At 35.6% G+C, this 10,127-nt stretch overlaps 1 pseudogene; it reads right to left on the bottom strand.

The window, feature by feature from the left end:
• Positions 1 to 5,871: 5,871 nt before the first annotated feature.
• LOC118057954 (G-type lectin S-receptor-like serine/threonine-protein kinase RKS1) lies at positions 5,872 to 10,127 on the bottom strand (annotated as a pseudogene).

Here is a 10,127-nt window from a genome sequence, read left to right as displayed (position 1 = left end):
TTTTCAAAAAACTGAAATTGAAAAGATTGTTAATGACATGCTTAGTTCGGGTATCATTCGTCCTAGTCAGAGTCCATTTTCTTCTCCAGTTCTTTTAGTTCGTAAACAGGATGGTAGCTGGCGTCTTTGTGTTGATTATAGAGCTTTGAACAAAGACACCATTAAGGCCAAATTTCCTATTCCTATTGTGGATGAACTTCTAGATGAGTTGCATGGGGCAACTATCTTCAGTAAATTAGACTTACGTTCCGGGTATCATCAAATTCGAGTTAACCCCAAGGATATCCCAAAAACTGCTTTCCGCACTCATGAAGGCCATTACGAATTTCTCGTAATGCCCTTCGGCCTTACAAATGCTCCAGCCACTTTTCAATCTCTCATGAATCATATTTTTAAGCCCTTCTTGCGAAAATTCGTGTTAGTTTTTTTTGATGACATTCTTGTTTATAGCACAACTTTGGAAGAGCATCAACACCATTTAACAGTGGTATTGAATATTTTAAAAAATCATCAGCTTTTTGCAAAAAAATCTAAGTGTTCCTTTGGGTGTCAGGAGATTGAATATCTTGGTCATTTAATCTCTAAAAATGGAGTCCGGGCTGATCCTAAAAAAATTGAATCTATGTTAAATTGGCCTTTTCCTTCCACCCTTAAATCTTTAAGGGGATTTCTTGGTCTAACGGGGTATTATCGCAAATTCATTAAAGGTTATGGTTCTATTGCTGCTCCTTTAACTTCTTTACTCCGAAAAAATTCCTTTGAGTGGACCCCTACAGCCAAAGAAGCTTTCACTGCCCTTAAGAATGCTGTAACCAACCCCCCTGTCTTAATTCTTCCTGACTTTACTAAACCCTTTATTATTCAATGTGATGCTTCTGGTTGTGGTGTAGGTGCTGTTTTGATGCAACAAGAAAGACCATTGCTTTTATGAGTCAGGTTATTCATGGGAAGGCCTTGCATCTATCTACATATGAAAGGAGCTCATGGCCTTTGGTTTGGCAGTCAAGAAGTGGCACGTTCTTTATGTTTTGGGGCAAACTTTTCGAGTGCAGACGGACCATCAAGTCTTAAGTACCTACTTGAGCAGAAAATAGGGACACCCATGCAACAAAAATGGCTAACTAAATTGTTAGGCTTTGATTTTGTGGTGGAATACAAGAAAGGCAAAGAAAATCTGGTCGCTGATGCCTTGTCCAGGAAATTTGACAATGTTCCAGCAATGCTGACTGCCTTGTCATTCCCTGCTGATAACTGGATTTCAACATTACGGGACTCCTATTCAGAGGATCCCAAATTAAAAAAACTGATTTCTGATTTTGCAGGGCACAATTTGGATGAGACCAAATATGACATGAAAGATGGGTTGTTATTTTACAAGGGCAGGCTGTATATTAGTGATTCTAGTGTTCTCAAGAATCAGTTGCTCCACTTATCTCACGGAAGCCCTCAGGCAGGCCACTCAGGATTCCATAAAACTCTATCTCGGGCTAGAGCTAATTTTTATTGGATGGGCATGAAGGCTGACATTAAAAAGTTCATTAAAGAGTGTGATATTTGCCAACGCAACAAAAATGAGACCAGCCATCCTGCAGGTCTTCTCCAACCTTTGCCTATTCCTACAAAGGTTTGGGCAGATATCTCCTTAGACTTTATTGAGGGTTGCCTCTTTCTAATGGGTTCAGTGTGATTTTGGTGGTGGTTGATAGATTGAGTAAGTATGCGCATTTTATCTCAGTTGCGCACCCTTATACAGCTACTAAAATTGCACAGATTTTAATTGCCAATATTTTTAAACTACATGGAATGCCTACATCTATTGTCAGTGATAGAGACCTGTGTTCACTAGCCTATTTTGGAAGGAGCTGTTCAAATTGCATGGGACTTGAGCTCAAATTTTTCGTCGGCTTTATCATCCCCAAACGGATGGTCAAACAGAGATTGTGAATAAATGTGTGGAGCAGTATTTACGGTGTTTTTCTGGGGATAAGCCTAAGAATGGTCACGCTGGTTGCCTCTTGCAGAAATGGTGGTATAAATACCAACATTCATGCTTCTACTAAACTCTCACCATTTGAGGTAGTTTACGGATACCCACCCCCACCTTTGTTGGCTCATTCGCCAGGGACAGCTGCAGTTCAGTCATGTGGAAGACACTCTGAAGAGCCGTGATCAGATCTTGCGCCTATTACGTGGGAAACCTACAGGTGGCTCAAGAGAGGATGAAGCATTTTGCAGATTTTAAAACGTACTGAACGACATTTTTTGAAGTAGGAGACTGGGTCTTCCTTCGTCTACAACCATATAAACAGCATTCAGTGGTGCAGCGCAAAAATCTCAAGCTTTCTCCCAGATTTATGGACCTTATCAGATAATAGAACGGATTGGTGGTGTTGCTTATCGTTTGAACCTTCCCTCCACCTCCCTCCTTCACCCCGTGTTTCCATGTTTCAGTTTTGAAGAAAAAAGCTTGGTGCTCGAAATATGCTGGCGACTACTATTTTCCTCCAATTAACTGTTGGGGGTGGTCCACAAGCGGAGCCTGAAGAAATTTTGCAGCGACGCCTCAAAAAGAAGAATGGGCGGGCTGTCAGCGAGCTGTTGGGTTTAAAATGGAAAGGGGGGCTGGAAGTCCAATGACGCCTCCTGGGTTGAATTTCATAAGCTGCAAAGAGACTTTCCCTGACCTTGAGGGGCAAGGTCTTTCTGATGGAGGAGGGATTGTCATGGGACTGTTAGGACGTGGCCTTCGGTTTCTTACACAGTCATTATTTAACTTTGATGAAGGAGGATGACCTGATCGTGGGTCTTTGGGAAAAAGAACTGTTATGAAGTAAGTTAATTGGGAGTTACGTTCCGTTATAGAATAGTATTAATTATGGGTTGTTAATCGTCATTTAATTTCAGTAATTGTTTTACTATTTAAGCTATGAGAATTAATAAGAAGGCAAGCATAATTTCAGCAAAAACAGAGTATCAGGAGGATTTAGCTCCCTCGAAGTAGCTATTCAATTATTGTTACTGAGTGGTATCTTACAGGATTGAACATCATCTGTCCTACATCTATCCATCTCCACCTTTCCATTTCCATCATCTATCCATAATTCCATCCATTTCCATCATCTTTCCCTGGTTAGAATTTCTTTGGCACCAGCCTCTGCGATTTTCGGTATCATGGTCTAATCATGGCAAACATTAAAAATGTTATTTAATGCATGTTAACATTTGATACAAGTACATAGAATTTCTGAAATAATTTCATGTCCAAGGAAAGGTACCTTTGTAAACTCAGCCAAAACCACCATTATCCAAGCTTGTTGGAGAAATTTCGACTCTCCGTGGCTTCTAATATGATATCTATGTCGAAGACTGGTACGTATTCACTTGTTCTACTTCCACCAACTTCCTTTCCACTTAGAGAGCCATTGAGGCTTGTAGGGATATTGAAGGGAAATTTGAGTTCATCTGTGTTTATCGTTGAAAGAACTCAATAATCAGCTTTTAAAAGTACTAACAAGTGCTAATGTTGATTACACACTGCATTTTGCAGACTATATCATCTCCTATATGCATAGACTTGAAGTTGGAATTCTTTAGTTCAACTAATTTGGTGTCACTTATATTGGTAACAAAGTTGAAAAAGTATCTCTTACCCGTCTTCTTCCTTTTTATCAACCAGAATGAGAACATAATGACAAAGAAAACCCCATCAGCTATAGGGAGCACCAATCCGGCTAACATCCCTTTCTTTGAAAGAAAACCTCTAGACTTCTTGTCATATTGAGCTGGAGAAAGAAAGAAATCCACATTAGCTTGATACCAAATCATCAGGATTATCAGTAATTTTGCATATTGCAGAAAGATAGTAGGGTGAGTGCAGGGGAGGGCTTCGCCATATTTAGAAATGTCTCTGGTACTTCCCGTTTGTACTTGTACCCGTAGTTTTTATTTTCAAATGTCTATATTTTTTGTTCTGAAAAATCCTCTATCTAAGACATATTGAAGATATATAATGACAATAAGATTTGAAGGTACCTAACTCAAACGCATCCACACGGACATATAAATCCTGTCCTCCCTCAGCGAACACTCTTGTATCAAGCAAATTGCCATACCATGAGAAGCACCCACTCTTACTTGTCACAAACTGAACTTGCGTAGGCTGTGCAGGAACAATTCCTCAAGCATTTGCTCCATGCAAGCTTTTCAGATCCAAATTTGTTATCCACACGGGCAGTTTGAAGGATCTGGTACCTTCACGTTTTTCCACCTTGACGAACCCTTCACCATTGGTTGCACATTCCTGTGAGTTTCTTCTGGATGCATCCACCTGACCCATCTCTGAGGTACCAATCACTAATTGATTTGGGCTGGTAGCCAGGGAGGCACGTACACTCAAAGTTATAAGCATCATAGGGATCATACTTACCATAAAGCTCCACATCGTCCATACTTGTCACACTGGTTGCGGACCAAAATAAAACAAGAGTAATTAAATTATATAATTTAATTTATTATCAAATTTAAAAATTGATTGATTAATATTTGAAGATCAAGTATAATGTTTAGTAACCTATAATGATCCATCAAATGTTAAAAAAAAAGTTATAAGTGGTTCGACTTAAACTTTTTAGTGAAGTAGTTTTCAGTGTAATTATTATTCATTAATTTATCATTAAATGTTTCGATTTAAATATTATAACATGAACTATTCTGCTTTGTTAAATCATGTTAGTTCTCAACATTATAGTCATTAATTTTTTGAGTAAAATTCTGAAATTTTTTTCAAAACTCATTTTATCTTGGCCAAGGGTTTCACAATCAATATTATTTAAGATTATACGTAATATTTTTTTAATTCACCTAGAGTGATGAATCCTCTCTTTATTACTTAAATACCTTCATTTAGTACTATATGCCATACCTAATATTTGCCTATTTGTTATCTTTGATTAGGATAATGTGTGGTAAGGATGAAAGCATAACACTCTCTATATAATATAAATTAGTGATCTCAAGTCTAATGATCACTTACATAATTATCACGTGAACCTTTCTATAGACATAAGTAATCTCCCCATATAAAATTCTCTTACAAGTCAGTTCAATGTATATGTCATGTGATAAGCATCTATATATTAGTTATAGACATCTCTCATACCTTAGTTTATAAGAGCAACTTCTTCCTTTCATAAAGGAAGGAACATAAGATACATTGGTCTCAATAACTCTAACTAATATCAAGTCTTAATAGAATATCGACTAGGATATTTAGGAATAATGCTTTAATGCAATAAATTTCTCATTATTATAATAACTTTATAATTTTTCATGCAGTTATTTTGTACCTATTATCTAATCTCCTTACCTCATCTTGTCCCTCAATGGAAAATGAATGTTTTTGGTCTTTATGCAGTGCAAGAATATATTACAATTGGCATGATTATTGACCTAGTATTGCAAATAGGTCTTGTCTAAACCTTTTATAACTACTTTGTAAATATATAATTTTCAAAAATTGAATTTATATATCACTAATATATATGATAACAATCATATTGTTTTCTTTTATGTTTGTACTTTGTAGGAATTTAAGTAAAAAAAAACAAGATATTTTAGATCGCATTAGCCTTGATAACATTGAATTATTAAATGAGTAGATTTGTGAAGAACTTAGCTTTCTTGATGAAGATGATTTAAATTGGGAGACTATTGAGTCATCTTTATCTACATTGTCGGTTAATTAAAGAATAACTACACTACTTGGTTTCCACATGCTTAGAAATGTAATAAATAATATTTCAACTACCATGCTACTTCTACTAGGATCCACTTGGTATATAACAATATGGTGTGATTAAAATTGTATTTTTTTTTATTAAAGTTGTACAAATATTTAGTTAATTAACATACATTATAATTAATATTTTTTGAATTCCACATTAAACATTTTTTAAAATATTATCGTAAAAGCTATCATAATATCAATACACATTAATATTAACAAATAAAAGTAGAACGTCAGATATATGTAAGCCTCTACCGAGGTCCAAGCATGGTGATTGTCACTTCATTTATAGAATGTGATCCTTCACTTGTTAATGGATCTCCACTATAGTAACTCTCCTTCATAATAAACGCAGGTTGCTTGGGCGATGGAAGAGTTGTGTCATTACTCAACATGAAAACAACATCAGACATTGATGGTCGGTCCATCGCAGATTCTTGCACACATAAAAGACCAATTTGGATGCACCTTAAGACTTGATCTTCAGGATACGAGTCGCCCATCAATGTATCCACTAGTTCCAGGCCCTGCCTTCTCTCCATAGATCCCAAACCTAAAGAAAATTTCACATCAATATGCTATGTTGGAGTTGAAATTTTAAAATCGGCAATATATGTATATGTGATCTTATTACTTACATATCCAACCAAGTTCGAAGAGTTACTTTCATCATAAAAATGGCTGTTTTTTCTCCCAGTGATGACCTCTAATAGCAAAACCCCGAAACTATATACATCGGATTTTACTGAAAATAAGCCTTGCATTGCATATTCTGGTGACATATAACCACTGCAATAACATAGGAAAAGAAGAGCTTAATAAAGTCAGCTATTCAAAAAAATATAAATAAAAATTATGGTGGGATTTTAAAAATAATTTTATATTATTTTCTAACATTTAAAAGTTGTATAAGTTCTTAATTTTATTTAATTTAATTAGATAAAATAATTAAAATTCTAATATTATGTCCAAAAACTAATTTATCTAAAAAAAACTTAAATTATTAGTTAAAATTCTAAAAATAATCTTATATTATTTTCTAATATAATTCATTAAATATATAAGGATAAACTTACTACGTTCCAACAACACGGTTTGTGTTGGCTTCAATTTTGGTCTACTCCAAATATTCTAGCCATGCCGAAATCTGAAATTTTTGGGTTCATTGAGGCATCTAGTAGAACATTGCTTGCCTTAAGATCTCTGTGGATGATTCGTAATCTGGAGTCCTGATGAAGATACAAAATTCCTCGAGTAATCCCACAAATAATGTTGTGACGAGTAGACCAATCTAACTGTGACCTTCTTGGTTCATCTGTACCCAAAGAAGCATAAATCTCATCAAATCAATGCAGGCTTGTAATTCATTTTTCAAGTTTATAGAATGAGAAAAACTGAAAAATCCACAATATAGGGACAATTTGACATAATGATCGATGATGACATACTGAAAATAAAAGAGTCCAAACTTTTGTTTGGCAAGTATTCATAGATCAACATCTTCTCTCTTCCTTGGATGCAACAACCTAATATCCTTACAAGATTCCTGTGCTGAAGTTTTGCAATGAGCTCGACTTCATTTCTGAACTCATTAATCCCTTGTCCAGAATACTTTGCTAGTCTTTTGACCGCAATTTCCTTTCCATCATGCAGCAGACCCTGAAAATCGCAATCCAAATTCATCAATCTCATAGTTCAACATGTAAACTGAAGTGATGCTATGTGTTTGAGGGACTTCAAGGCAGGCTAGGCTACCTTATACACCGAGCCAAAACCACCCTCTCCAAGCTTGTTGGCATCTGAGAAATTATTTGTTGCCGCAGCTATGACACTAAGATCAAAAAAGTGGTAAATCTGAACTTGTTGTACCTTCCTCAAATTCCCTAATTGGCAAGTCTCTCAAGCAATTTGACCTTGAATTTAATGACAGCGGAAATTCGTTTCTTCTTTTCCTATCCCTGGCTGTCATCAACATGCAAAACTTATTTCTCCTTTTCTTTTTTTGAGCTCAAGACTATCAGAAAGATTAAAACTCTAGCTCAGCATCACATTGCATTTTTTACTGACTCAACACCCTGAGTTTAATAATGTTACGAAAAAATATATTGCTCAGGAGCAACATTTGAAGGGAATTTGCTTACCTTTTCTCCTTTTCTTTACAAACCAACACACAAGGAAGATGATCAGAAACAATGTCACAACAACAGACACTATCAGGATTGCTTTAACTCCTTTATTGGCAAGAGGTCCTGACTTTTCATATTTATCTGAAATTGAAAATATAAGAAATGTTTAGTGATAAGAGTTGAAAATTAAATCTTTTCAAGCTATTCAGTACTATAAATTTATATTTAATTACTCTCTATTCTATTTTTTTTTTTTTTCATATAATGAGGACATGGACATGTACCTAATTGTTTAAGGGCCTTTACATTAAGAATTATTTATGATAATAAACACAAAAAATAAACAAATCATTAATGAAAACTAAAAATTAAACTGCAAAAATTAAGAGATGGAAGTAGATAAAGATATTGATCTTATATTACAGTCTATGAACTTGATCATGTTTTAATAATTTTATTTTTTGAACTTAATTTTTATTTTATCAAACGATAATTAAAAACAAATTTGTATTTGAAAGTGATTGAATAAGATCTAAGAAAAAAAATTCTAGGGTTACGCAAAAACAAATACTAATATTGAAAAAATATTATAATTTTATTTTAAAACTAAGCAAAATATCAAACAATATTTAATCAAAAACTAAATTAAAAAATTGAAATATAAATATAATTCAAGATATATATATATATATATATATATATATATATATATATATATATATATGATCTTGAAACATAGAATATGGATCTAGATGCTTCAACAACTTTGTTTCTTTGAACTGATATATTTTGGTTAAACGATAATAAAAGTATACATGCATATAAAAATAATTGAATAAAAATTATTTTAAAATATATTTTATACATGCACATAATTTTTTTTTCCCATATAATTAGGACATGGACATGTACCTAATTCTGCTCTATCCACTCGGATGTAAATCTCTTGCCCCACATCTGAAAACGTTCTTGTATCCACCAGATCACCATACCATTTCAAGCATCCAAGCCCTCTTTCGTCAGCACTAGCATAAGCTGTACAAGAACAATTCCTCAAGCACTCTTGCTTACATTCTTTCAATATCAAACTCATGTTCCCACTCGCCATTGAAGTATCCGGCACCTTCACTCGAGCTAACTTGACAAACCCTTCTCCGCTGTGACACGTGGACACGTTAGGTTTCCTGACACAACCTCCTGACCCGTCTCTCAGGTACCATTCTTGGGGTGACTTGGGTTCGAATCCGGGTAGACATTTGCATATGAAATTATTTGCTTGATATGGGTCACAGTTACTATTTGGACCACATTGGCCATAGGTGTCACATGGTTCTTTTGGGGCGGACCAAATTCCGATCCATTGTTGATCACGATCGTTCCACGACAGCCGCTGCACTACTCCTGATTCGTTCACCACCATTCTTGAAATGATGGAGGGATTATTCATAGTATAGAATATAGATACCTCATCAACGCTGTTAACGAAAGTAACGTTGAAGATGTAGGTAGGGGTCATTTCGGGTACTCCGCTCCATCTTAGTCCAGTCCATGGTCCGCCACGCCACCATGGGATTTGACCCTTGTATAGGAACAACTGGGGAAACCCACTTGGATCAATACCATAGACAATGGTTCCGGTTCCCGGGTCATCTTTGGACTTCCAAGATGATAGAGACCGGTTCAAACCGATTTTCAGGTCCAGCCCAAGCTTCATACCAGGAAGCAGAGTATCTGTACCATGATCAAAACTCTGCCACAAGACCCTTTTGCTATCCTGTTGAACCAAGACCAAGTTTCCTGAATCCAGGAGCTGAGCCGTGCAATTTGTCATTGATATTGAGGCTGGAACATTTGAAGACCAAACAGGAACACTACTTCGGTTATTTTCATAAATTACAAGGTTACCTTGTTCGTTGATAGCTAGGACTCCGGAGGCACCATTGATAGGATTATCTCTATTTGCCACCCATACAACAGTTCGTTTTGAACCTTACGGTACCAAAATTCCCACATAACGACGAGTAGAATCGATGCCAGAGCTAAAGAACCCGAGTTCATAGCTTTGTCCACTAGAGACCAGAACATCTCCATCTTTGATTGATTGGTTTGGAGCTATGATGTCAATAGATAAGCAAGAAGGAAAAACAAGGAAGAGAAACAATGTACTCAAAAACCTTTCTATGGGATTCATAATTTGTTTCAATGATTGTGTGTTG

The sequence above is a fragment of the Populus alba genome, chromosome 4 (assembly GCF_005239225.2).
Source record: "Populus alba chromosome 4, ASM523922v2, whole genome shotgun sequence".
Classification (NCBI taxonomy): domain Eukaryota; kingdom Viridiplantae; phylum Streptophyta; class Magnoliopsida; order Malpighiales; family Salicaceae; genus Populus; species Populus alba.
This window is presented reverse-complemented; position numbering and strand designations above follow the sequence as displayed.